The sequence below is a fragment of the Prionailurus viverrinus genome, chromosome B4 (assembly GCF_022837055.1).
Source record: "Prionailurus viverrinus isolate Anna chromosome B4, UM_Priviv_1.0, whole genome shotgun sequence".
Lineage (NCBI taxonomy): Eukaryota > Metazoa > Chordata > Mammalia > Carnivora > Felidae > Prionailurus > Prionailurus viverrinus.
The window spans coordinates 7,740,846-7,766,731 of NC_062567.1; the positions used below are offsets into that span (position 1 = coordinate 7,740,846).

Below are 25,886 nucleotides of genomic sequence, written 5' to 3' on the forward strand. Positions count from 1 at the left end.
ATGTATCAGACTGGAAATAGGTTGGCACCGGAATGTGAGCAGTGTCTTAGACAAGATACCAGTCTAAACTGAGGGTGAGGTCCTGAAAGGCTAAGATATAGGCTAAGGAGGTCATAGTAACGAATGGGCAGAATCACGTGGCAGAGACTAGTGCACATTCATCAGACCCACCTCCTAATGCCATGCGTAGCCACATTGCATTTTCCAGCCCCTTTGCAGTTAAATGTGGTCACGTGGCAGTTCTGCTCAAAGTGGGTAGAGATGACATCCACCGTTTCCAGTCCTGGCCCACATAAGCCTCCCACTGGCAATTCCCTATGCTAATTTCCCTCTCCGGGGCAGCTCCGGAAGCCAAGTGTGCAAGATCACGTGGAAAGAATGAGCTTGGGCCCCTGCATCTCTGCCGGAGAACATGACCACCCAGTAGGAATACCCAACTGGGTTTTACCTTCATGAAAAATAAAACTTAATTACCATGTTAAGCAACGGAGATTTGGGAGTTCCTCTTATAGCAGCTCACGTTACCTTACAATCACGTCTATAAATGCCAGTGAAACAACAGAAAGTTGCTCAGAGAAAGCTGGACAAGAGCAATGGTCTGCAAGAGTATGTGTTAGAACAATGCTGTCCGTGGCCTCACAGCTGAATCCTCTCCTTCAAATCCTCCTCAAGCTTCTACCCCTCCCCTCACCTTCTATTCAGAACCGACTTTCTTGGAATAGCAGTCTACATGTGTTTTCTCCATGTCCTCACCTCCCACTCATTCCTTGTTTTATAAATGTAGATCTTGCCCCCCACCCCCACCCCTTGCTGAAACTGCACCTTTGACCTCCTAAGCTGCCAAATCCAACCCAACGCTATTCGGTCCTTATGGAGTGGCTTTTAATATGCAACAGCAGGCGGATTTCAAGAAGTGTGATATTTATGTTTCTGACTCTAAAAATTAATGTTTCTAAGCTCCGTTTCCCACTGGGCAGGGAGGAAACCCAATCGCAGCCATGATTAAGATTCCCAGGTCTTGGGTCATACAAGAGTCAAGAGGGTATTAGACAGCCCAGAACACTGGGGATGGGGTATTTAGTTCGTAAGAGTCCTGAGCGACATACTTCTTGTCCCGCCCAGTCCACCTCCCCTGGGGACAAGTGACTCCCTTCCTTCTGTTTGTGGCTGGACACAGCACATGCTGTCTAGACTGGAAAATCTGGTTTCTTCTTAGGTAGACACTGTACCTGCATCTGCCTGGGAGTCCTAAGGGGAAAGGCCTTGGGCCCCACTGCTCTCCGAGTCCATGAGCCTGGGTTCATTCCCCTACCCTTTAGAACACTCTTGCTGACTGAGGCACCCCAGTTGCCCTCAATTTTGCAATTGAGGAGCCCCTGGGGGACCAATGGAATCCTTGATCTCCAAACTCAAGATCCCCGCTGGGGCAAAGGCAAGATGAAAACATCTCCCATCGACACATGAGTCAAAGCCTCGTGAGTCAAAGCCTCAGTTGGTGATGCTTTGGTACCTACCTTGCTTGAGCCTCTCTAAAGGTGAGAACAATTTCCCCTCATTGAAAGTCTCTTCTCCTTTGAATTCTGTGCACATTCTCTCTGAGTTTCCCTTCTTTGTGATTTTCCTTCTAGTTCTCTTTGTTCTGCTCATCCCCAAATCAATGGTTTTCCTTTCTTTTTCTTTCCTTGTTTGTTCTTAAAAGTACCTGAGAAGATTATGTACCCTAAGATTACATACCTGTACATTTTGAAGTTGACATGTTCTCCTAAGTCTAAACGGTTGCAAAGAATGAATTTTCCAGTATATTGTAAATCGTATTATTTTAAAATGAAACTGTTCTGGCATTCTTTTAAATAAATCTAATGGAATCTATAAAGCATGGTATGGTTATAACCCACTATCATCCATATTTTAAAATATTTGAGCAACCTCTTTTTTAACCTTTGGCATTTTATATGATTTCTTTTTCCCTTTGATATCATATTTCCCCTCCTGCAGAATTTAATCTTAATATTTTTTAAAGTTTTTTAAAAACTTTTTAAAAACATTTATTCATTTTTCAGAGACAGAGACACAGAGTGTGAGTGGGGGAGGGGCAGAGAGAGAGGGAGACGCAGAATCCGAAGCAGGCTCCAGGCTCCGAGCTGTCAGCACAGAGCCTGACATGGGGCTCGAACTCATGAACTACAAGATCATGACCTGAGCTGAGTCAGAGGCTCAACCAACTGAGCCACCCACGTGATCCTAATCTTAATATATTTTATACTTTGCAGCCTTTTATTGATCCCTGTCTTCTCTGGGAAAAAAAGTACCAATTACAATTTGCTGTGTTTCCCATACCCATAAGCCTCTAAATGTTCAAAAATTTCTTCTGTGTTGAGTTGCCATTACAATGATCACTGGTATGTAATTCATCAAAACAGTGTAAATACTATAAAGTTGATAAATAATGATTAGGCAGAAAAGGAAAACTTTGCCCTGGTTTTAATGAGATATAATTTATATCCAAAAAACATTCACCCACTTTAGGTGTACATGCTGATAAATTTGGACACTTGTGTTGACTTATGTAACCAACAACATTTCCTTGACTCCACAAGTTCCCTCTTGGAGCTTTGCAGAGGGTCCTCAACTCTTGTTCCTGACTCCAGGCTGCCACAGATCTGCCTTCTGTCACTATAGTTTTTGCCTTAAATATTTATTGGAAACTGCTGTGGTCTGAAGGTTTGTGTCTCCTCCAAATTCATATGCTGAAATCCTAATCCCCCTATGTGACAGAATTAGGAGGTGGGGCCCGTAGGGTGATTAAGTCATGAGGGGATTAGTGGCCTCACAAAGAGAAGCCACCCAGGGGTGCCTGGGTGGCGCAGTCGGTTAAGCGTCCGACTTCAGCCAGGTCACGATCTCGCGGTCTGTGAGTTCGAGCCCCGCGTTGGGTTCTGGGCTGATGACTCAGAGCCTGGAGCCTGTTTCCGATTCTGTGTCTCCCTCTCTCTCTGCCCCTCCCCCGTTCATGCTCTGTCTCTCTCTGTCCCAAAAATGAATAAAAACGTTGGAAAAAAAAAAAAAAAGCCACCTGGCCCCTTCCACCAGGTGAAGATCCAGGGAAAAGACGCCATCAATGAACTAGGAAGCAAGCTCTTCCCAGACCAGAATCTGCCCACATCTTGATCTCAGACTTCCCAACACCCAGAACAGTGAGAAATAAATTTCTAGTGTTTATAAAACACCCAGTGTGGTATTTTGTTAAAACAGCCTGAATTGACTCAGAAATGCATCTCTTAATTTGTGACTCTGGAGATATAGATATGGATATAGATACAGATATAGATACATCAGTAGATATAGATATCTATCTACATATATTTCCCAGTTTAGTCACCTATTAGTAAATATTACTGGTCTCTAGAATGAGACAAGGTTCACCATCAATTCTATTCCTATTTTTCATTTTTATAGATGTAAGCCTTGAGAAACCTTACAAATAAATGGATGGAAAAGGAAGAAATTTTGTTTTGTTTTGGTTTGATTTGGTTTGGTTTTTGGAGCAATGGCTCTCAAATCTGAGCTCTTGTTGAGTTATGCCCCAAATCAGAGCAATCTATGATCACAGACCACTCGTGATGGCTTACAGGGGGACAGGTCAGCAAGGTCCAACTTCAATTCTGTCGCGTACAGAGCTGGAGACCACCAGCGGGCAGGCCTGCCCCTTGGCCACCAGAGCCATGTGCTCTCTTAGAACCAGCACCAGTATTTCCAGCTGCCCCTTTGTTTGCTGCCCTGGAGGTTTTTCCCTCCAGCATAATGCAACTTGTGTGATGAAGGGTGTGTCTTCCTTTTGGAAAGTGGAAGAAAGGTAAGCGTGAGAGGATTAGAGAGGAGACACAGTCCCCCATCCTCTGTCTCATCCCAGGTCAGCTCTGAAATAGAGCAAGTGAGGAAAGATTAGAAATCAAAGCTGAAAGGGGCGCCTGGGTGGCTTGGTTGGTTAAGCATCTGATTTCAGCTCAGGTCATGATCTCCCAGTTTGTGGGTTCGAGCCCCGTGTCCGGCTCTGTGCTGACAGCTCAGAGCCTGGAGCCTGCTTCGGATTCTGTGTCTCCCTCTCTCTCTGCCCCTCCCCTGCTCATTCATTTTTTTTTCTCTCTCTCTCAAAAATAAATAAACATTAAAATATATATAATGAGGAAATCGAAGCTGAGGATCTAGGGGCGCCTGTGTGGCTCAGTTGGTTTTGGCTCAGGTCGTGATCTCAGGATTCATGAGTTCAAGCCCTGCATTGGGCTTTGTGCTGACTGTGCAGAGCCTGCTTGGGATTTGTTCTCACTCCTCTCTCTGTGGCTCCCCTACTTGTGCTCTCTCTCAAAAATAAATAAACCTAAAAAAAAAAAAAAAAAAGAAAGAAAGAAAGAAAAGAAATTGAAGCCAAAAATCTAGAAATGGACTCCCTTAAAACACCTCTACAGACAGAGGCGTCTGGGTGGCTCAGTTGGCTGAGCATCTGACTCTGGATTCCAGCTCGGGTCATGATCTCAGAGTTTGTGAGGTCAAGCCCCACGTCAGGCTCTGTGTTGACAGCATGGACCCTGCTTGGGATTCTCTGTCTCCCTCTTTCTCTGCCCCTCTTCTGTTCACGCTTTCTCTCTCAAAATAAATAAATAAACATTAAAAAAAAAAACCAACTATGTACGCAAATGCCTTAGAAAGTCTTCACAAGGAGTGTTTTATCCCAGTTAAGGACCTCTGCCTTCAACAGCTGGTATTTGTTTGGGTTTAGTCACTGGTCATCTTCACCTCTTTTATTTTTTTTTAATGTTTATTTATTTTTTATTGGTGGCGGGGGAGGGGGGGCAGAGAGAGAGGGAGAGCAAGAATCTGAGCAGGCAGGCTCTGCACTGTCAGCACAGAGCCTGAAGCAGGTTTCAAACCCATGAACAGTGAGATCACGACCTGAGCTGAAATCAAGGGTTGGACATTCAACCGGCTGAGCCACCCAGGCGCCCTCATCCCCACCCTTTTCGGTTCCATACACTTCCCTTGTGGGACCTAACCCTCACCTTTGACTTCACCCACCCCAGACAGGCTGCTTATTCCCCCGTCTGTCATCTCCAGCTTAGACCTCTGACCTGAGCCTAAGAACCACACATTCAACTGTCTTCACTTTCCACTCTCCTGACTTGGGTTTGATAAGCTCTCTTAAATGTACAAACTTCTCCTATCTTTGACTTAGGAAAAACTATTCAACTCCCATAAATTCAATTGGAAACAAAGTAATTAGCGTTTTTCTCTTTACTATTCACAAAGTACTTTGATCTATATGCATATGTATATAGTATAAAGTATATAAAGTATACACGTGACCCTTTAAAGTAAATGCCTGTATTTTACAGACGAGGAACTAAGACTCTGAGAGGCAGTGAAGTCAACTACATTCAGAAAAACACAAAAGAAATAAGATTTATTCTCTGCCTTGACTAAGTTGGAGAGAAGTTACTTAAAGATTTGAAAAACCACCACCACCCTGTGCACACTAGGAACCAAGGTAGATGATACGAAGGATATTTTTCCACTACTTTTAATAAAGTAGATTTACAATTGGGGCACCTGGGTGGCTTAGTAAGTAAAGCATCTGACTGTTGATTTCAGCTCAAGTCATGATCTCAGGGTCATGAGATCAAGCGGGGCATCAGGCTCCGTCCGTGCTGAAAGTGGAGCCTGCTTGGGATTCATTCTCTCTCCTCCCCTCCCCTCTTCTCTCTCTCTCTCTCTCCCTCCCTCCCTGCCCCACTTTGCCTCTCAAAATAAATAAAATTTAAATTTTTTAAAAAAAGAATAGATTTGCAATCTATGTAAAGGCACTGTATCTCATTTCCTTATGGAAATACGAAAAAATTAAAATTTGTTGGCTGGAAAATAAATTCAGTAACTCACAGTACCTAAGACCCCAAACAATTTGATGAACAACCACCAATGGTTTAAGGGTTGTTCCACCAGAAACAGGAGGTGAAATGTGTCACTTCCTTGGCTTCCTTCCAACAATTTAATTCCACACAAAAGAAAAAAAGTAAGTTTTACCCATTCTCTTATGGATTGTGTTTTAGACATAGTCATTTGCTGAATGTACATTTCCTGTCCTGAGTGAGGTGTTTGTGGACTGTGGGGGAGGGCGGAGAACAACGTCTCACTCTCTTGAAGAAGCGTTGTTTGTAACAAACCCCAGACTAAAGGGCATCGTGGGAGTTTGGGTTCTCATACAACCCAAAATATACAATTTTATATTCTCTTAAGATGACGGTCAAAAAGTGATCAGCCAAATCTTTAAAAACGTTCTTCCTTCACCCTTTTTTTCTTTGTTTCCACATCTCTCGACTTGGCTCTTATCCCTCACTGCTGTGATGTCTGTACTGTTTATCTTTGTTGCCTTATCTTGACACACAAGTCGAAACTTTCAGTTTCCCTTAGACATATTTACTACTCTCGTTTTCATCTTCATTGTACATTTTTGGACTTGGGAGACATAACTCCAAGCTTTCCTTGGTTGATAATGAACAGGGCCTATTCTATTACCATATGTTTTATCCGGCAAAGACCTGCAAAGGTAAAAATGCAGCCAGCAGGAGCGCCTGGGTGGTTCAGTCGGTGGAGCATCCGCTCTTGATCTCACTGACCTCAGGTCTTGATCTCAGGGTTGTGAGTTCAAGCTCCACGTTGGGTGTGAGCATACTTAAAAACAAACAAACAAACAAAGGCAGCCAGCCAATGAACAAGGGGAGGTGTGCTTTGAGTACAGGAACGGATGCATTCCAGTGTAAGGAATTTCAAGTCCTGGTTCTTACTGGAAATCTCTGACTTCACTTTTGAGTCGAAAGCACAACCTCCTTTTTAAAGGAGTCAAGGGGAATCCAAGGGTCCGCAGAACCTACTAGGTTCAGGTGTCTCCAATTCCATTTCTGGATTTAGAGCTACTTGTAATGTTCCCAGGCCAGCTAATGATGGGTCCTTTAGGAGGGCAGAGCCCACAGAGCTGAAGGCCTGAGGCCCAGTCAGGAATTATGTTCCACGCTGATTTCCCCATTTCTGGTACTCTACCCTCTACCGACCATCACTTCATTCCTGAACTCCCTCTGATCCAAACCAGAAACGTAAGCGACTTCCGCCCATCTTGGAGTATAAAATGAGATTGGAGCAACCTCGATGGCACCAAAAGTAAGCAGGACATTACCCCTATCACTGAATATAATAATCTAGAGTATTCTGTAACCACAAAAGTAATGCTAATTGTAAAAAATTCAAATACAGGGGCGCCTGGGTGGCTCAGTTGGCTAAGCGTCCGACTTCGGCTCAGGTCACGATCTCACAGCCCGTGAGTTCGAGCCCCGCGTCAGGCTCTGGGCTGATGGCTCAGAGCCTGGAGCCTGCTTCCGATTCTGTGTCTCCCTCTCTCTCTGCCCTTCCCCCGTTCATGCTCTGTCTCTCTGTGTCTCAAAAATAAATAAACGTTAAAAAAAATTAAAAAAAAAAAATTCAAATACAGAGAGGCACAGAGAATGAAAAGTCAAATTTGAGGTGAATCATTCCATACCTTCTCTATTTCTGTGCATTTATACACATGCACACACACGCATGAAACCCTAATGGTATGCCATTTGTATTATTCTATGATTAGATTTTCATTTAACAATGTCCTTTAGAGTCCACTTTATGTCATGACATAATATCCCAGATAAACTATAACTATTTGACTAGTCCTCTAATAATTTAGTTATTTGCAGCATTTGGTTATTGGTAACAAAAGGGCAAGGGTTATTTTTGTACATAATTTTATCCACATCCATACGAGTTTCTGTAAGCTAGATTCAAAGAACAATTTGGGGGCCATTGGATACCTACATTAAAAGTTGGATAGAGTCACATAACAATTTATGGTTACCTTTTCTTTTTGATCTTTGCTTTTAACCCCCCAAATACAATCATACACATTTCAAACTGGGAGGGATCATACCAGTGTTAGGATAGGCCTGATTTCCACATCAAGGATGTGTCTTAGTCCATTCAAGTGGCTATCATAAAAATACCACAGACTGTGGGAACTGAACAATGACCATCTCTTTCTCACAGTTCTGAGGCTAGGAACTCCAAGATCAAGGCAGTGGCAGATTCAGGGTCTGGTGAAAGCCCATTTCCTGGTCCACAGACAGCTGTCTTCTCACTGTGCCCTCATATGGCAAAAGGGACAAGGGAGTGCTCTAGGGTCCTTTTAAAAGGGCACTAATCCCATTCATGAGGGCTTTCCCACTCATGACCTCATCACTTCACAAAGCCCTCACCTCCAAATACCATCACCTTGGGGATTAGGTTTCAGCATATGAATTTTGTCAGTGACACAAACAATCAGTCTATAGCAAGGTAGGACAAGTCTTCATTGAGCAGGGCTGTTCCAGAGACGGCCAGACATCTAACATCTTTGACTCTGCTTATTAAAAGCCAGTAGCAACCTGGCTGTACAACAAATTACTTTAAACTTAGCATCTTAATGGGGCACTCGGTTAAATGTGCAACTCTTAGTTTTGGCTCAGGTCATGATGTCGTGGTTTGTGGTCTCAAGCCCCGCGTCAGGCTCCATGCTGACAGTGCAGAGCCTACTTGGGATTCTCTCTACCTCTCTCTCTGCCCCTCCCCTACTTGCGCTTGCCTCTGTCTCTCTCAAAATAAAGAAATAAACTTTAAAAATATTATTAAACTTAGCATCTTAAAACAAGGACCATTTATTATCTCCATTTCTATAGGTCGGGAAGCTGGGAGCAGCTTAGCTGGGTCGTTCAGGCTTGGGGTCTTCACCAGCCTGCAGTCCAGGTGTCAGCTGGGGCTGCCGACATCTGAGACCTGACTGGGTATGGAGGGTCTGCTTCCAAGTTCACTCACACGGCTGCTTTGCAGCAGGCTTCAGTTCCTCACCACATGGGCATCTCCGTAGGGGTGCTCATGATGAGGCTTTGCACCAAATAAGTGGAGAGAGGGGGAGTCCAAGAGGGAAGCTGCACTGCCTTTTCTAACCTTATCATGGGAGTAGCAGACCTTCACTTCTGTGGGAATTCTGTCGATCACACAGACCGACTTTGCTGCAGTATGGGAGGTCCGACGAACCATGACCACCCAAAGCAGGATTGCTGGGGGCCATCTTAGAAGATGGCCACCATATAGGGTAACTGCTGTGACAGAAATGTCCTGCATATATTCCCAACTGCCCTCCCCTCCCCAACTAAGGGTAATCACCTCACCTATGGTGAGGAAACAGAAGAAAGGTAGAGGCAGTGATTGCTCAGATTGTATGGCTCATTAGCAACTCTCCGGCACTCTCTTGCTCTCAGTAAATGCATTTCTGGGTAATCTGTGGGAATCATTTGTATTTTAGCTATATTCTTTTTCCTCGGGAAAAAGGAAACTCTGATAATAATCACATATTTTGGTTAATGGCAGATATTTTCCCCTTGCCTGGGAATTTTAATATCTCTTCATCTTGGATAAAGTAAGCTTACAGTTAGAAACTCTAATTTTTCTCAAATGTGGTAAGACTCAGGCTGGTACTGCAGTTTTTAATACTTTCCCAACATGAATGAAAGATTATGGGGAGGAGGGAAGGGTGCCTGGCTGGCTCAGTCAGTAGAGTGTGTGACTCTTGCTCTTGGGGCTGTGAGTTTGAACCCCACGTTGGGTATAGAGATTATAAAATAAAATAAAATAAAATAAAATAAAATAAAATAAAATAAAATAAACTATTTTTTAATATGCCAAAGCACTGCTAATCTTGCAAATATTCCACTTTAACTGGAGTGGGAGGAGCTGGGAGGATGTGGACAATGGTACTAAGGTTACTAGTGCTGCTGCTGAGCTCAGAGTTTTCAAGCCATCGTCTAATTTAATCCTAACAATCCAGAGGAAGTGGGTATTATTTTTCCTTATCTGCCAGGTTAGGAAGCTCGTGCTCAAGATCAAATAATATCTAAGTGACAGCCAGCATGGAAGCCAGGTCTGCTTGAACCGAACCTTTGCTACAACATGATCAGGACTGAAGTCTTTAACAAAAACAGAAAAGAATAGAAATTAGTTCTTGAAGAAAGACTAAAAAGAGAAGCTCCAAAGAAGACCAAAAGCATTGTAACCCTCAAAGACAAAAGAAATAATCATTTTTAATCCCCAGGAATGAACTGTGTACAAAAGATTTTCCCAAATTGATAATAAACTTACTAAAAAATGTGGTGAACGCCGGGATTTGTACAATCTGGGACAGGTGCAACTATCTTGCCACAAGTACAGTGAGACATTAACTTCAGGTCAAACATCAGAACTGGCAATGATCTGGATGCATCAAATCTGTGTAGATCCAGGTGCCAACACCCGCCCTTTGCTCAGTTGGTCTGACTGGACACAGCCCTCTCTATGGTCAACCCCATCATACCTCTGAGTCTTACTTACCTCATCAGCCAGCATTGTGAGCTCCACATTTATCCTAGTCTTACTAAATGTCTAAACTCAAGATGCACCTGGGTGGCTCAGTTGGTTAAGCATCTGACTCTTGATTTTGGCTCGGGTCATGGTCTCACAGTTGTGAGTTCGAGCCCTGAGTCAGGCTCTGAGCTGACAGTGTGGAGCCTTCTTGGGATTCTCTCTTCCTCTCCCTTTACCCCTCCCCCAATTGTGTGTGTGCTCTCTCTCTCTCTCAAAATAAATAAATTTTAATAAATAAATAAATGTCTAAACTTGATAACTACTATCACTGAACAACAATTGTGTACCAGGCACAGTTTTAGGCATGTTAGCTACAAGATATCATTTGATCATTGTAACATGACTCTACAGATGAGGAAACCAAGTAATTAAATAGCTCACCTAAGCCTTTGACAAGGAAAAATTGGCATATGCATTCTTTTTTTTTTTTTTAATATTTATTTATTTTTGAGAGAGTGAGCGAGAGGGGGAGGGACAAAGAGAGAAGGGGACAGAGTATCCAAAGCGGGCTCTGCGTTGACAGTAGTGAGCCCGATGCTGGGCTTGAACTGAGGCTGGAATTCACAAACTGCGAGGTCATGATCTGAGCCAAAGTCAGACCCTCAACCAACTGAGCCAGCCAGGCACCCTGCCAGATACATTCTTTCAGCCACAGCGACACCGTACTTAGAGCAATGGTGAATTAGTAGATCCTTCCTCTCCCCGCTTCCTTGCTTCCCTCCACCACCCAATTTTAGGTAACTATATATCTTTAGTTCTTTTATTTATATGGTTAAGTATTTGCAGGCCATTTGAAGCCAGATGATTGAGATGAAGGTATTATGGTAGTTTGAATGGAGAAAAACGGGGGGAGAATTGAATCCTCAAAATACGCATGATGGTAAAAGCACACAGAACCCAGAAGTGTGGGTCCCAGTATCCAGCTCCACGGCGAGCCATGTGCAGTAAGGATCCGGTGATGAGGACCCACACCAGCTTTACCACAGATCATTAATGTGCACAGTGAACAATCAATGAATAAACTTCGGTAAGTGATACTATTGTCATCACGTTTGAGAGGCACTGTTAGACTGTCCCATCTTTATTGTATTATATTGCATTGTGTTATTTATTTATTTGAGAGAGGGAGAGACAGAGAACACACACAAACAGGGAAAGGGGCAGAGTGAGAGAGAGAAAAAAAAGAGAGACTCCCAGGCAGGCTCCATGCTCAGCGCGGTCAGAGCCTAATGCAGGCTCAGTCCCACGAGCCTGGGATCATGACCTGAGCCAGAATCAAGACTCAGACACTCAAACAACCGAGACAGCCAGGCGCCCCTAGACTGTTCATTCTAAATAATAGGTAGGGGATGTAAAACCCACTTTGTTAAGGAGATAATAAAAAATAAATAAATTTTAAAAGGAGAAAAAATATCAACATAGATCATGACAGTCACTCCAATGATGGGCAGTGTGCTCAAAATCCAAATAACTAGGGGACACCTGGCTGGCTCGGTCAGTTAAGAGTCGGACTCTTGATCTCAGCTCGGGTCATGATCTCATGGTTTGTGAGTTTCAGTCCCACGTCCACCTCTTTGCTGACAGCACAGAGCCTGCTTGGGATTCTCGCTCTCTGCCCCTCCCCCACTGTGCTTGCTCGCTCTCTTTCAAAATAGATATTTTTTAAAAAATCAAAATAACCAAACCAACAAGTGAAATTTCGACCAGATAAATAGATTTTTCTACTATTACCACCACTAGCAGTGACTTTATTTCAGCAAGACAATTCCATCCGTCGTACTGAACTTTAATTTTTACTTTATGAGTTTGTAGTTTTGCTAGTATGTTTTGATTTTGTAATTGTATAAGACTATCAGCCTAGGTTTACATCTTCTTTTAAATATTTAAATGTGTATATTATCAAAAATCTTTTCATTTAAAAACAAACAAACAAACAAACAAACAAAAAACCCTTTTCATTGTAAATGACAATAATCCAAACCGACCTGGTTGTGCTCATCTTTCACAGCCCTCTTATCCTGGCTGCAAACAGCATTTTGGCCCAAGACTTTATAGCGGTCTCCTCACCTACACCTGACAACAGAATATAGGCATCACCCAACCTTCTGCCCTTGGTTCACTTCTCTTCTTCTACACACTTTCTTTTGGGGGGAGCTCATCCACTTACGCAGCCATATTGATTGTGAATGACTCCATAGTCTCTACACTGCCATCCATCAGCTCTTTAAACCTGCATTTCTGACTGCCCCCTCAGACGTCTCTACCTCCTATATAACGTAACAAACACTGATGAACTTGCTCCCTGTCTCTGTCTCTTGCTCTCCTCTTTTTTTTTTTTTAAGATATTTTAACTATAATTGGTTAATACCATTGTCTCTTTCCTCTTGGGATTTTTCTCTCCATCACACCTCCCCTTGCACAGATACCACTGAAATGGCCACGGCATTTTGGACTCTGGCTAAGGAGAAGTTGAGTCAGGGATGCCAGGGCTTGGTGGGGTAGATCTGCATGGCTCACAATCACTTGGGTGTATGGTGATTGCTAGCCATCTCGGGGTGGGTTGGCTTCCAGAAATATCCCTGCTGCCCATTAGGCTGATTCACCCAGAAGGCATGTCATGATATGAACATGTCCTATTATACCCAGCCCTGAAATGATACAGGTAGTGAAAGAAAAACAAGCTTGAAGCCCGCTCAGAACAGAAATCCTCTCCTGTCAGGAGTGCTCAGGAATGCAGCAGAGACGATTTTACCATTTTAGATATGCTGCCTTTTTTCCCCCCCATTTTTTGATGGTAATCGTATGAAATAGAATGATCATGAATTCTGTATTTATAGGACACAAATGATTACAAGACTACAAACAGCAAGAACATCTGTAACAGCTCATAAACAATCTGTATTTCCAGAATAAAATCTATAAAACATGGGATCATCTACAAAATAGATCTGGGAAATAAGAACGTTTTGTCTCATACATTATCTTCTTCAATCTCTGTTGCGTTAACAGAGCAGGCATATTGTCGCCAATGTTCAAATAAGACCCAAAACGGCTGTCTGAGCCTGTACTGGCACCTGAACGCAGAAGGAACCGTAGCCCCCGGCTCGCTGGTCTACCAACTCCAGTTTCGGCTCTTGCTAGTCCTCAGGAGACAGGTGCCCATCACTGCCGTCTGTCGTCAGCTCTGCCCTGCTCACCATGACTCATCGTGCGGGCACACAGATCTGGGACACACGTGAATTATGTTGATGGGCCTGGTGGCAGGTCTGCTGCTTCAGGGGAACTGCCAATCAAGCTAGAGAGCCTTTGTGCCCCTGATGTGCCAGAAACTGTGTTCCTCCTTGATATGTGACTTTAGCGAGGAAACCTTTCTTTCCTTAGCTTATTTTTTAAAATGTCTGTCCTACTGCAAAGTGAAAAAACAGTACAGTCGCTACATACTCTTCACCCATATTCAAACAATTATTAACATTTGGCCACATTTGCCCTCTCTATCCCTCTCCCCATCCCTGTCTCTGAATCTCTCTCACTTCCTCTCTTCCTTTCCCCCTCCTTCCCTCCAGCCTCCCTTTCATTTAAAACTAAGTTGAAGATGCCAAGGCATTTCAGTCTAAAATCCTTTGCATGTATCATCAAAAAACAAAGATGTTCTCCTACATGACCATGACCAATACCACCATCACGTCCAAGACATTTAGCACTGAGGTAAATTATTATTATCTGCAGTTCAAAATCCCGACGCCCAGAGTCGTCCCTGGAAGTTTTCCGTGGCTCCTTTTCCATCTAGGTCATCAAACGTCATACGATTCACTTGGTTCTCATGTTTCTTTATCCTTTATCCTCCTTTTATCCGGAACAGGTCTGGGTTTGTTGTTTTTGTTTTTGTTTTCTTTCTTTCTTTCATTTTTTAAGGGTTCAGGCCAGTTGCCTTGTTTGTTTCCTGATGGTCAGATTCAAATTAAACGTCTTGGGCAAAATACTACCTGGTGTACTTTTCACTGCTTCCTATCAGGAGGCACGTGATATATTGTCTCATTGTCAATCATGCAAAGTTGGTCATTTGGTTAAGGGTGCTTTCTTCCAGATCTATTGTGAAAACATCTTTTCCAATTTGTAATTAATAAGTAATAAAGGCAGACATCAATTGTGTGCATAACCTTCTCCTCTACAATCTTAAACACAATGGGTTTAGCATCATTATTGCATTGGTGACTGCATAAAAATGGCAATTTTCCTAATTCTGTAATTCTGTCTACATTAGCTGACATTCTTCATAAAATTTTCCCTCCCTTGCAATACACACTGTTTTTGTATCACTATAAACTCATGGATTCTTTTCTAATTTCATGTTTTATAGCCCATTGTCATTTTTATTGATTTTCGGTGGTCACACTGTCCCAAAATTAACCAGCAGGAGCCCCTTCAAGCTCCCCTGAACTTTTCACACATCTTCCACGATCAGGCTCGGGATCGCAGGCGGGTGACCTGGGCAGTTGCACAAGACCTTGTTCTTAGGAAAGCCACCTGTGTGATTCACTGCTCTGCGATTGCTATTTTGACATTCCAGGTAATTTTTCAACAAGGGGCCTGAATTTTCATTTTGCACTGGGCCCTGCAAATTACGTAGCTGGTCCTGCCCATCGGTCTTGGAGCACCTTCTTGCTTTCGGGCACAAGAAGTTCTGAACACATTGCATTTTCCCTGTCCTTAATCTGGAATCAGCCAATTCATCCAAGGAGGCTTGTTCCTTGTAGAGGGAATGGTTATTTAGAAACCAAGATCTGAGGGCGAATGTGTCCCTTGATCCTGGAGTGGCATTGCTTCAAATCATCTTCAGTGGGAAGAGCTGAACATAATGACCCCATCCAAACCTCTACACTAAGAGACCCCAAACTCCAGCATGGCTTCAAGCAGCAGGAGGCTGTGTCCCTACAAGGACTCCAGCCCCTCCCCAAAGGCCTGCCTGGAAAGCTCAAGCCTCCAGGTCAGGCTTCTGACCACCCTGTCTTAGAGCTTTTCACTAAAACAGGCAGATAATTGTGAATCCTTCCTCTGACCCTTTGAGATGTAGATGTACCTCCTAAACTCAGGAATGCCTTCCCTGGGGCTCTGAAAGTCATGCCTTTGGAAGGCAGTCAGCAGGAAGGACAGGACCTCGGTCTCCCAGTCTCCCTGGGAGGAAGAATCCTGACTTCCTCCACTGCCAGCCAGCAGACGCAGCTGACCTAAGTGACACTGACCAATCTTTTGTAATTTATCGCTTGAGCACCGCTCTGTCCCCCTCCCAACTGCCTTATTCTCCCTTTAAAACACCAGTTACTCTGTGCAAATCAGAACGGAACTCAGTTCCTGTCCCTGCTGTCAGTAGCCCCTGAATAAAGTCTGCTTTCACCGCGTTAACTAACGCGTCGCTTTGTCTTTGGCGGTGACTAGAGGTGGGAAATGGTGAATTCATAGAGATCCTTCCAGTTCTCATCCAGAAGCAGAGCATTTCTCCATGCACGTTACCTCCTTCCTCGGATCCTGAGAGCCCGAGGCTTCCGCCCACAGTCAGTGTGTTTACTCAGATGCTGTACCTTACGACACACACAGAGGAGCGTCAGTATGATGACGCTAATGTTGCTACTAGCTCTCACTGGGATGCATAAGCCTCCTGCAAGTCTTTTTTCCCTTCGAGTATGTCCCAGTAGTCAGAGCAGAGGGTTCAAAAGTTACTGACAATCCTCCTCTCTGGGGTGTTATGCCATCAGCTTGCTGCAAACCACTTAGCTTCCTTTGTGTTTATGTTCGACTTTCCCCCCCTAATTCTCTTTAATTTTTTAAATACTTAAAACATTTCCGTGGCTCAAAATTCAAAGCTGCACAAAAAGATCCTCAGAGGAGTGTCACTGTCCCTCTCACCCCTCCTCTTTCCACGCTATTTCCCCTTGTTTCTGGTTTATCTTTCCAGTGATCCTTGTGAAAACGAGCAAACGCACACACAATTCTTACCCGACCTTTTTGTACAGAAATGGTAACATACTTTATATATTCGTTTCCACTTTACTTTCTTCACTTAACAATGTAGCTTGGATGGGCTGCCTGAGTGGCTCAGTCGGCTGAGTGTCTGGCTTTGGCTTAGGTCATGATCATACATTTCGTGAGTTCAAGCCCAGCATTGGGCTCTGTGCTGACAGCACAGAACCCACTTCAGATCCTCTGTCCCCCTCTCCCTCTATGCCCTTCCCCTGTTCTCTCTCTTTAAAAAATATATATAGCTTGGAAATCCTTTCCTATCCCTTCGGAGAGTCCCCCAGTCTTTTTTATGGCTGTGTGATACTCCATCCCTTGGCTGTTCCATGACTGATTCAACCAGTCTCTGATGGACAGGAGCTCTGGTTGTGTTTTCAAAATTTGCTATTGTAACAAAATCCCACAGTCAGTAACCCTTTTTCGTATGTTGCTTTGCATTCTGCAGCATGTTTCTTCAGAATAAAATGATCTAAGCTGGATTGCTGGGCCAGAGGGAACGCGGCCCTGCCGACACGTTGATTCGAGCCCAGCAAGACCCATTCGATGTTGTTTTATTAAATATTGCTCCATTCTCATCTTTAATTGTTTTATCTGCTCTGTACTCTTGCCACCAGTGCCCGAAAGAGCCTCTGTCAGCTGTGGAGGCACTGATGTCGAGAAGCATAGCTGTTTCAGGAACGGGAGATCGGAGGGTTTACTCTGCAGGTACTGTCTATTGCCAGAGAGCCAGGCTCTTAATCCTTTCCACCATGAATTTGCTATATTCGTATGTCTAACAGATTGCAATGAGAGTTCATGTGGGCAGAAAAAAGGGCTCCCCAAACCAGCAAAACCTCTGCATGATGGACTAGACAGGGAGAGGGCTCAGAAGGGGGCTCAAAAGGGGGCCACAGCCCTGGGCTCTCAAAGGAGACTGATGAAGGTGCAAAATGAAAACCACAGACCCCGTGCTGATTAACGAATCAGGCTGAGAACAGCTACACGAGAACCCAGGTGACAAGAACAACACAAGTCCTGCAGCATTGGAAGCAGGAGTGATGCTTAGCCAGGGCGAGGGAGTCTAGTAGTGAATGACAACCTTCGCTGGTAAAGTTTACAAGTTCAGCTATCAATACAGTACTTATGGTAATTATAAACAGCTCCATATGTAAAAAAATTTTTTTTTAATGTTTATTCATTTTTAAGGGAGAGAGAGAGAGAGAGTAGGGGAGGGGTAGAGAGAGAGGGAAACACAGAATCGGAAGCAGGTTCCAGGCTCCGAGCTGTCAGCAAAAGAGCCCGACATAGGGCTTGAACCCACGAACCGTGAGATCATGACCTGAGCCACAAACGCTTAATGAACTGAGCCACCCAGGAACCCCCAACAGCTCCGTATTTTTATCCCAAATTTAGCTAACTTTGCCCGAAACTCATAAAACCCAGCGTATCAGTCTCCTATTGCTGTTGTAACAAGTTACGACACGCTTCGCGGCTTAAACAGCACCACTATATTGTCTTGAGGTTCTAGAGGGAGGAAGTCTGAAAGGGGTCATACTGGCTTAAATTTAGGGTTTTGCGAGGGCTTCTCCAGCTTCCAGAGGCTTGGAAACCCTGGCTGGTGGCCTGCTCGCATCTTGTAAGCCAGCAGCAGCTGGTTGAGTCATTCTGACCCCACTCAACTCAGAGTCATGTGACACTGACTCTTGAGCCCACCCAGATCACCAGGATAATCTTAGTTCAAGGTCAGCTGACTAGCAACCTTAATTCCTCTGCAAACGCAACTCCCCATTTCCATGTAAGCTGATGTTCATAGGTTCCAGGATTGGGACGTGGACGTGTTTGGGGGCCAGTTACTCTGTCTACCGTCAAGTACCACTGGACTTCCTTGTTCCCAACACGGCGCTACATTCACAATTCTATAAACGCCTGGACAGTGAAGTGTATCTTTACTGAAGATCCCTTGAGGACACTGAGAAGGGAGTTTGAGGTCATCACCTAGTAAGTTCTCCTTAGATATCTCTTGTTCCTGAGGTTTCTACCCAGCATTCCTCTTGGGAACTGTTGACTCTACTTTCTCCTCATTCTCGCCCTTCCCCCACTCCTTCCAGACCTATTTTCCTTCTGAGTATACGCCACATCCTTTCTCTTCTTCAAGAAACCCAGCTCACTTCTGTTGTCAGGTTCCCTGGCCTAGCATCCCTCTGCTCACCCCCCACTCAACTCCTTGCAGAAGGTGGGTGTGCAGGGGTAAACCATTTGCTCCTCCAGATCCCATCTCCAGCCTTTGGCGCCTGTGCCCAGAAAGGTCAGTCTTGCCCTCTGGCTCCTGGTTGGGCTGCATACTATAAAGCTTGAGGAATTGGGGGGGGGGGGGGGGGTCTATTCTTCTCTCTTCCCAAGGCTTATCTCCAGCTATCTGGTGGCCTTATCTCCAGCTACATTCTCCCTCCAGGTTCTGGCAATCATCGCCTCCCCAGGCCCCTCCAAGGCCTTGGAATGGTAACAGCCCCCCACTGTTGCTCTTTCTGAGGGGCTTCACCACCCAAGGTTGGCTTCCTTAAACCCACACTCTTATAAATGGTCCCTTTGTTAAATTCTGTTCAATATCCATGTCAATATCTAAAATCATTCCTGCAGGGACCGTGAAAATATAGTGGGGAAGGGGCCTTGTAAGTGCTTAGAATTTAACATACACGTGCAAATTTTTGACATCTGCTACGACATGGATGAACCATGAAGACATTACACTAAGTGCAATAAGCCAGACACAAAAGGACAAATTCTGTTACGATCCCACTTACACGAGGCACTAAGAATAGTCAAATAGAAAGTAGAATGGTGTTGCCAGGGGCTGAGGGGAGGGGTACAGAGTTTCAGTTTGGAGAGATGGAAAAGGTCTGGAGATAGACGGTGGTGCACACTGCACCCTTGGAAATAGTTAAGATGGTGACTTTTATGTTATCTAGATTTTCTACCATGATAAAAAAAAAAGGAAAAAGAGGTAACTTTTAAAATCCCTGTCACACACACAAAGGGATCTCAGCCTGACTTCTATGACCGTGTCCTATGATGGGATATACTTGGGCAGGTCTGGAAAAACAGTGGACTAGCCTGAGAGAAGTTTATCTGCAAGTTTATTGGCTGAGAATTTAGTTTAAATGCAGAAAGATCCAGGCACCAAGTACCTGACCCAGAAACACAGTCAGACTCATCGTGAGGGTCAAGAGCAGATTTCCAGTTCAGGTAGGATTCCCGGTAATACGTGCTCTCCTTTAGTCTTTACAGCATTTCCTGCAATTACCACGGATGCTGTGTTGTTTTTTGTTTTTGTTTTTTTTTAATGTTTATTTATTTTGAGAGAGAGACTGAGACAGAGCACAAGTGGGGTAGAGGCAGAGAGAGGGAGACAGAATCCGAAGCAGGCTCCAGGCTCTGAGCGGTCAGCACAGTGCCCGACAAGGGGCTCGAACTCACAGATAGTGAGATCATGACCTGAGCTGAAGTCGGATGCTTAACTAACTGAGCCACCCAGGTGCCCCACCATGGACCATGTTTTAATGCCTCTGCATGGACACCTCCACGAGCAGGCTGTCTCTGTTTGTCCAGGCTTCTGTAACAGAACCACAGACTGGGTGACTTATGGACAACGGGCATTTATTCCTCACAGCTCTGAGGGCTGGAAGTCCAAGATCAAGATGCCCATAGAACCAGTGTCTGGTGAAGACCTGCTTCCTGATTCACAGCTGGTGTCTTCTCTCCGCATCCTTACGTGGGGAAGAGGTGAGGGAGCTCTCTGGAGTCTCTTTTGGAAGGGCACTAACCCCATTTACAGGGCTTCCCTCTCATGACCTAGTCACTCCCAGAGTCCTGACCTCCAAATACCATTGCAGTAGGGGATAGGACTTCAACATATGAATTTGGGGTGCGTGCGCGCGTGTGTGTGTGTGTGTGTGTGTGTGTGTCTGTCTGTGTGTGGAGGGGATATATTCAGTGTGTAGCCAGGGCTATGAATATTTTATTCATCCCCAGCACCCTGTTTAATCACCCTGGCAGTATATATGTTTAAGTAAATGAATGAATTCGGAATACAGAATAGTGTGGCTAGCATGATCGGTTCCTTCCTAGCTCTGCAGATGCTTGCTGGAGTCACAGAAGATTGTAAATGAAGTTAACTGTGGCCTGAACTCTGTAATACCCCAGGATCATTAAGCAACACCACATAGCACCTTCAGAACAGGACAGACAGATGAGAGCTATCCAGAATGAGCCCGAGTGTCAGATTTTCAGAATTCACAGCAGCATATCACCTGACAGTGAGGCGGGGTAAACCATACTCTGACTTTTCTTCTTTCTTTCCAATCCAAACTCAAAATATCTTAGATTTCAGCCATCCCAGAGCTTTCACACGGCCTTTCTCTCTTCCTCTATTAACGTTTTGGAGCCACATCAGTCAGGTTAATTATACTTAACTTTAATGGATTTTGTAGCTATGAATATAATTTTTGAGATACTTTTGCAAGAGGAGAACTTTCCCATCCTGCTCATACATTTCTTTCTTAGCTTATGGTGTACATTAATGCCAACGGCTTGTAATTCTTGACTTTAAACGCAGCCAGCTGTTTTTTTTTTTGTTTTTTTTTTTAATTTTTTTTTTAATGTTTATTTATTTTTGACAGAGACAGAGACAGAATGCGAGGGGGTTAGGGGCAGAGAGAGAGGGAGACACAGAAGCAGAAGCAGGCTCCAGGCTCTGAGCTGTCAGCACAGAGCCCGACGCGGGTGTTTTTGTTTCTGAGTGAGACACCGGAGGCTCTGGGAAGGTTTCTGACCTCTGCCAGGATAATGAAGACACCCTTTCCTCGACTCCCTCACCACACGTACCTACCAAAGTTGACTCCCAGGTGCCGACCCAGCTGGCGGTCACTGCCGGAGTTGGGTTCAATGCCAGTTGGTCTCCAGCTCTCTCCTTCCAGGGTCTTGCATGGTCTTTCATCTCCTCTTGACTTGATAGCATCTTTTTTATTTTTCAGTCTAGCTATGCTTCCTTATTTGCGCCCTTTCAAATTCTCAAGAAATTGCCTCCTTCCTTCTTGACCAAGACTAGAACGGAGACCCCCAGGCATGCCTACAACCTCATGGGCATATCGTTCCAAACAGGACACTGCTGTGCCTTTCCCCAGAAAGAGTAGAGGGAGGAAAGGAGAAAGGAACAAGCGGAGGGTGTTGGGTGCATTGAGATTTGCATGGAAAGAATTTTCTGGACCGAGCCCCTCCTCTATTTCAGAGATTTTGTCATATCTTCTGCCAGGGCATATTTAACGGTCCTCAATATGATTTTGGCACAAGATGATTGCCAATGCGCTGGCAAATCCTCCACACTGGGTTTCAATAATCTATCACTTTGCATTCTTTTCCACGTGATGTATGTTCCTGTTCATCACATCTGATTCTTGGCCTCACCCTAACCCATGCCATACAGACACAAGGCACCTCTGAGGTCAGCAATAAAAACAAGGTACCGGTGCATGCCACAGCGTGGAGGAACCTTAAAAACAAGGGCTAAGTGAAAGAAGCCAGGCACAATAGACAAATGCTATATGATGATTCCATTTATGTGAAATGTCTAGAGCAGGCAAGTCCATAGAGACAGAAAATAGAACAGCGGTTGCCAAGGGGCTGGGGGAGGGGAACGGGGAGTGACTGTCAATGGACACAGTATTTCTTTTCGAGGTGATGAAAACGATTTCAATCATGCGCTTATACAACTCTATGACTATACCAAAAACCAAATGAATTGTACCCTTTAAATGGATGAAGTCTACGGTATGTGAATTCTATCTCAATAAAGCTGTTACCAGAAAAGCAACTCACGGTGAGGGTAAGGGGGTAAAGGAGGAAGTCGATGTAGGAGGAAATGAACAATGAGACTTTAGAAATCAGAGGGAGATAAAGAGAGGGTTGTTCGTTTGTTTGTTTTAGAGAAAGGAAAAAATATGCTCTTATAAAAAATACGACTTTTCACCTAATGCCTGAGAGGAGTGTTGTCTCTCAAGCATGTTCTGGAAACTGCAGGAACCAGCAGGAGGGGAAGAAGAAAAAAAAAAGCCTGGATCAATGCAGCAAAAGTGGAAAACAAAAGGCCGAGCTTACAACGGAATCAGGCACACCAAAGCGAAGGGTCAGAACATCACGAGACAGAGCAAAGGAGACAGCTGAGAACAAAGCGGCAGGAAAAGCATTTTGAATTTTGAAATAAAAATTAAGTTACATGAGACCAGAGAGCCCACTCTCTTTCTCGTGGCCTCTTCTAGTTTCACACACACACACACACACACACACACACACAGACACACACACACACACCCCTCCCTCTGTCTCTGTCTCCCATGCAGAAGCTGACCCCCCCTGTCCCCCAGAGCTGTTCTGGCCAGGGAGCCTGCCTCGGTCTGATGAAGGAGCCCAGGATGCGCGGGCCTTGGGAACACACCGAGGGCAGCGGAGGCGAAGGCCTTCGTGACCTTCCCCCGGCACCCAGCTCCCGAGCGGCAGCGGCCGGGGTCCTCACCAGGTTACTGGCAGAGCCAGGAGGAACCATCTTCACAAAGTGCCCGGGGAAAGTCCCTTGGTGCCCGGCCAGTCGGCAGCCTAAAGAGCTCACACGTGCTTGGAGCTGGTTCCCTCTGCTTCCTCTCCCTCCAAACTTCTGGCCCCGGCACCAGATCACGAGGCAGGAAGTCCTGGGCTCTTTTTTTTTTTTTTTTTTTTAAAGATCTGCCAAGCCATCTGGGGGCAAACCCTTTAAACATGGGCTCACTATATATATATATATATATATATATATATATATATATTTTTTTTTTTTTTTTTTTTTTTTTTTTTTACTATTTTTGAGAGAGATAGAGAGAGAGCATGTATGAGGCAGAGGAGGTGCAGAGAGGAGGAAACAGAGGATCCGAAGTGGGCTCTGCGCTGACAGCAGAGAGCCCCACGCGGGGTTCGAACTCACCAACCCACAAACCATGAGGTCATGACCTGAGCCCAAATCAGACGCTTAACCGACTGAGCCACCCCCACGGCTCACTTTCTATTCCGCACTCATGTAGCAACTCTTTTCTGGGTTGCCTAGGGTGGCAGACGTCATCCTTGCTGGTGTTAGGGTTCCCAGTCTTACAACTCAACACTTACACAGAGAGATTAATGGTCTCCACGTCACAAAGTGAGATACTCGGTTGGACTGGGAAGATAACACCCCAGTTCCCAGACGCAGAGTATCCGGGCGGTGCTCTGCTAATGCCTTGTGAGAAAGAACAAACAGCTACAAGAGGCAGTGTATGAGTCTACTCACACCTTCTAAATGTTATTACATGTGTTCCGCTGTGACAAGTCTGGAGCCCAGGAGGGTTCAGTTTCATAAACTAAAGCAAACAACCCAAAATAAAAACTGATAGCTTTCTCTGATTCCAAATCCTACCTACCTCCTCTAAAACATTTATTTAGCCTTCAGATAAAACAATATGTATTGTCCACATCCTTTCCACCAAAATGTCATACTTTTCAAAAAAATTCTTTAAATTGTGTCAATTTGAACAATTCCTTAAATTGTAGAAATTTACCATTAAAAAGAAGAATGGGACATAAAGCAGGGTCTCCTGGCCACGGAAAACTTCCTTGAGGGAGTCTAGGAGGCACGGGATGGGCAAAGACGCCTTCTCCTGCCCGTTTTATTTGGTTTGGGACGACGGGTCTGCAAGGCAGAACAGCAGTAACTGAATGCCAAGAATGGGACGGCCCCCACTCACGTTTGTTCAGATCTGTGCACGGCAGCTCCTTGTGGGACTAAATGTGACCTGGCTTTGTAAATATGATTTACATCTCCAGAGCTATGCACGAAATCAGACCCTCTAAGGAATATATGAAAATGAGACATTGAACGCCTGGAAAACGTTTTCAAAAATAATTACCACCACTCTACCCCTCAGCCACCCACCTTCCACCCAATTCAAGAGAGAAGTCCAAGAAATACCTAATTAAAGAAATAACTTCCTGTTGTATTATACCACCAGGAAGCGTTTAGTAAGTACCTAATTGCTTATAGTTTTGGGCTAAGCACTGTATAAAAAGAACTGCGTTGAACTTGTCTGTCCCGTTTTCAAAGACCTTATCACATAAAGGTAGTTAGCACTCACCTGGACAAAGAGGTTCGGGACACAACAGCAGATGGTAAATTGGAAGCATACCATGGACTGGACACTTAAGCATCCTCCCGGTCAATGTCAGAGCATTTGTGGGCAGGGGGCCAGGAAAGAGCGTCCAGGGGTGAGCAGCTGTCGGGTTTCCAGGGACGCACAGGTGCAATTGCAGACACTGCCCACGTGTTGTAGAAGATACTAGGTCAGTCTCCCGGGGTGCAGCGAAGGCTGTGGGATTGGCTCGTCGGCAGGCGGGAGGCAGTCGGGGTGCAGCTGGGCCGGAGCAGGAGGCGCAGAGGGCAGGCAGCAAGGGTGTGGCTCGCAGAGAGCGGAGAGGCTGAGATGGCTGTAGAGAGGACACGGCAAGGGAAACAAAACACAGAGCAGCTGTTGCTGATGACCCCACCCACGCCTCCAGGCCCACGGGTTGCTCAAGACCCAAGGTAGATTCTGGAATGCTTCCTGGTGGAAATGGAGAAGAGGAGGGTCTAGGTAAAGCTTAAAACACATGATTGGAGGGGCGCCTGGGTGGCGCAGTCGGTTAAGCGTCCGACTTCAGCCAGGTCACGATCTCGCGGTCCGCGAGTTCGAGCCCCGCGTCGGGCTCTGGGCTGATGGCTCAGAGCCTGGAGCCTGTTTCCGATTCTGTGTCTCCCTCTCTCTCTGCCCCTCCCCCGTTCATGCTCTGTCTCTCTCTGTACCAAAAATAAATAAATAAATAAACGTTGAAAAAAAAAAAAAACACATGATTGGAAGTCAAGGAGGGAAGGCTATGAAAACACGTCCTGCCCAGAGGAAATGCTGATAAATGACGAGGTCAACGTCCCCGGAGAACAACATCCTTAGATCTGCTCCTGTCGATGAGAAGACCCCCGGCAAGGGGCCGGGCGTTTCTGCGGGGGAATGAAAACCACACACAAGGGCATGAACGGAGCCATACGGTTACAGCTGACCAGCTGACCAGAGTTAGAATCAGACCCTGTAAAAGGGATATGGATAAGTAGTAAAACCTGACTCGACATCAACAGCCTCAAAAGTACAAGAGAATTCTGTCATTAAAAGCTACCACGTCAAGCGACCGACTTCAGCTCAGGTCATGATCTCACGGCTCGTGGGTTCCAGTTCCAGCCCAGTGTCGGCCTCTGTGCTGATGGTGTGGTGTCTGCCTGTGATTCTCTCTCTGCCCCTCTCCTATTCTCTCTC

General features: G+C 45.0%; 1 protein-coding gene across 1 annotated transcript in view; it reads right to left on the bottom strand.

The window, feature by feature from the left end:
• USP6NL (USP6 N-terminal like) overlaps nucleotides 1-24,952 on the bottom strand; it is a 276,352-nt gene extending 251,400 nt beyond the window's left edge. Inside the window, exon 1 of the mRNA XM_047867688.1 lies at nucleotides 24,681-24,952. The gene's annotated coding sequence lies outside the window, so the exon portion shown is untranslated. The remainder of the gene's footprint in view (nucleotides 1-24,680) is intronic.
• Between the last annotated feature and the right edge of the window lie 934 nt (nucleotides 24,953-25,886).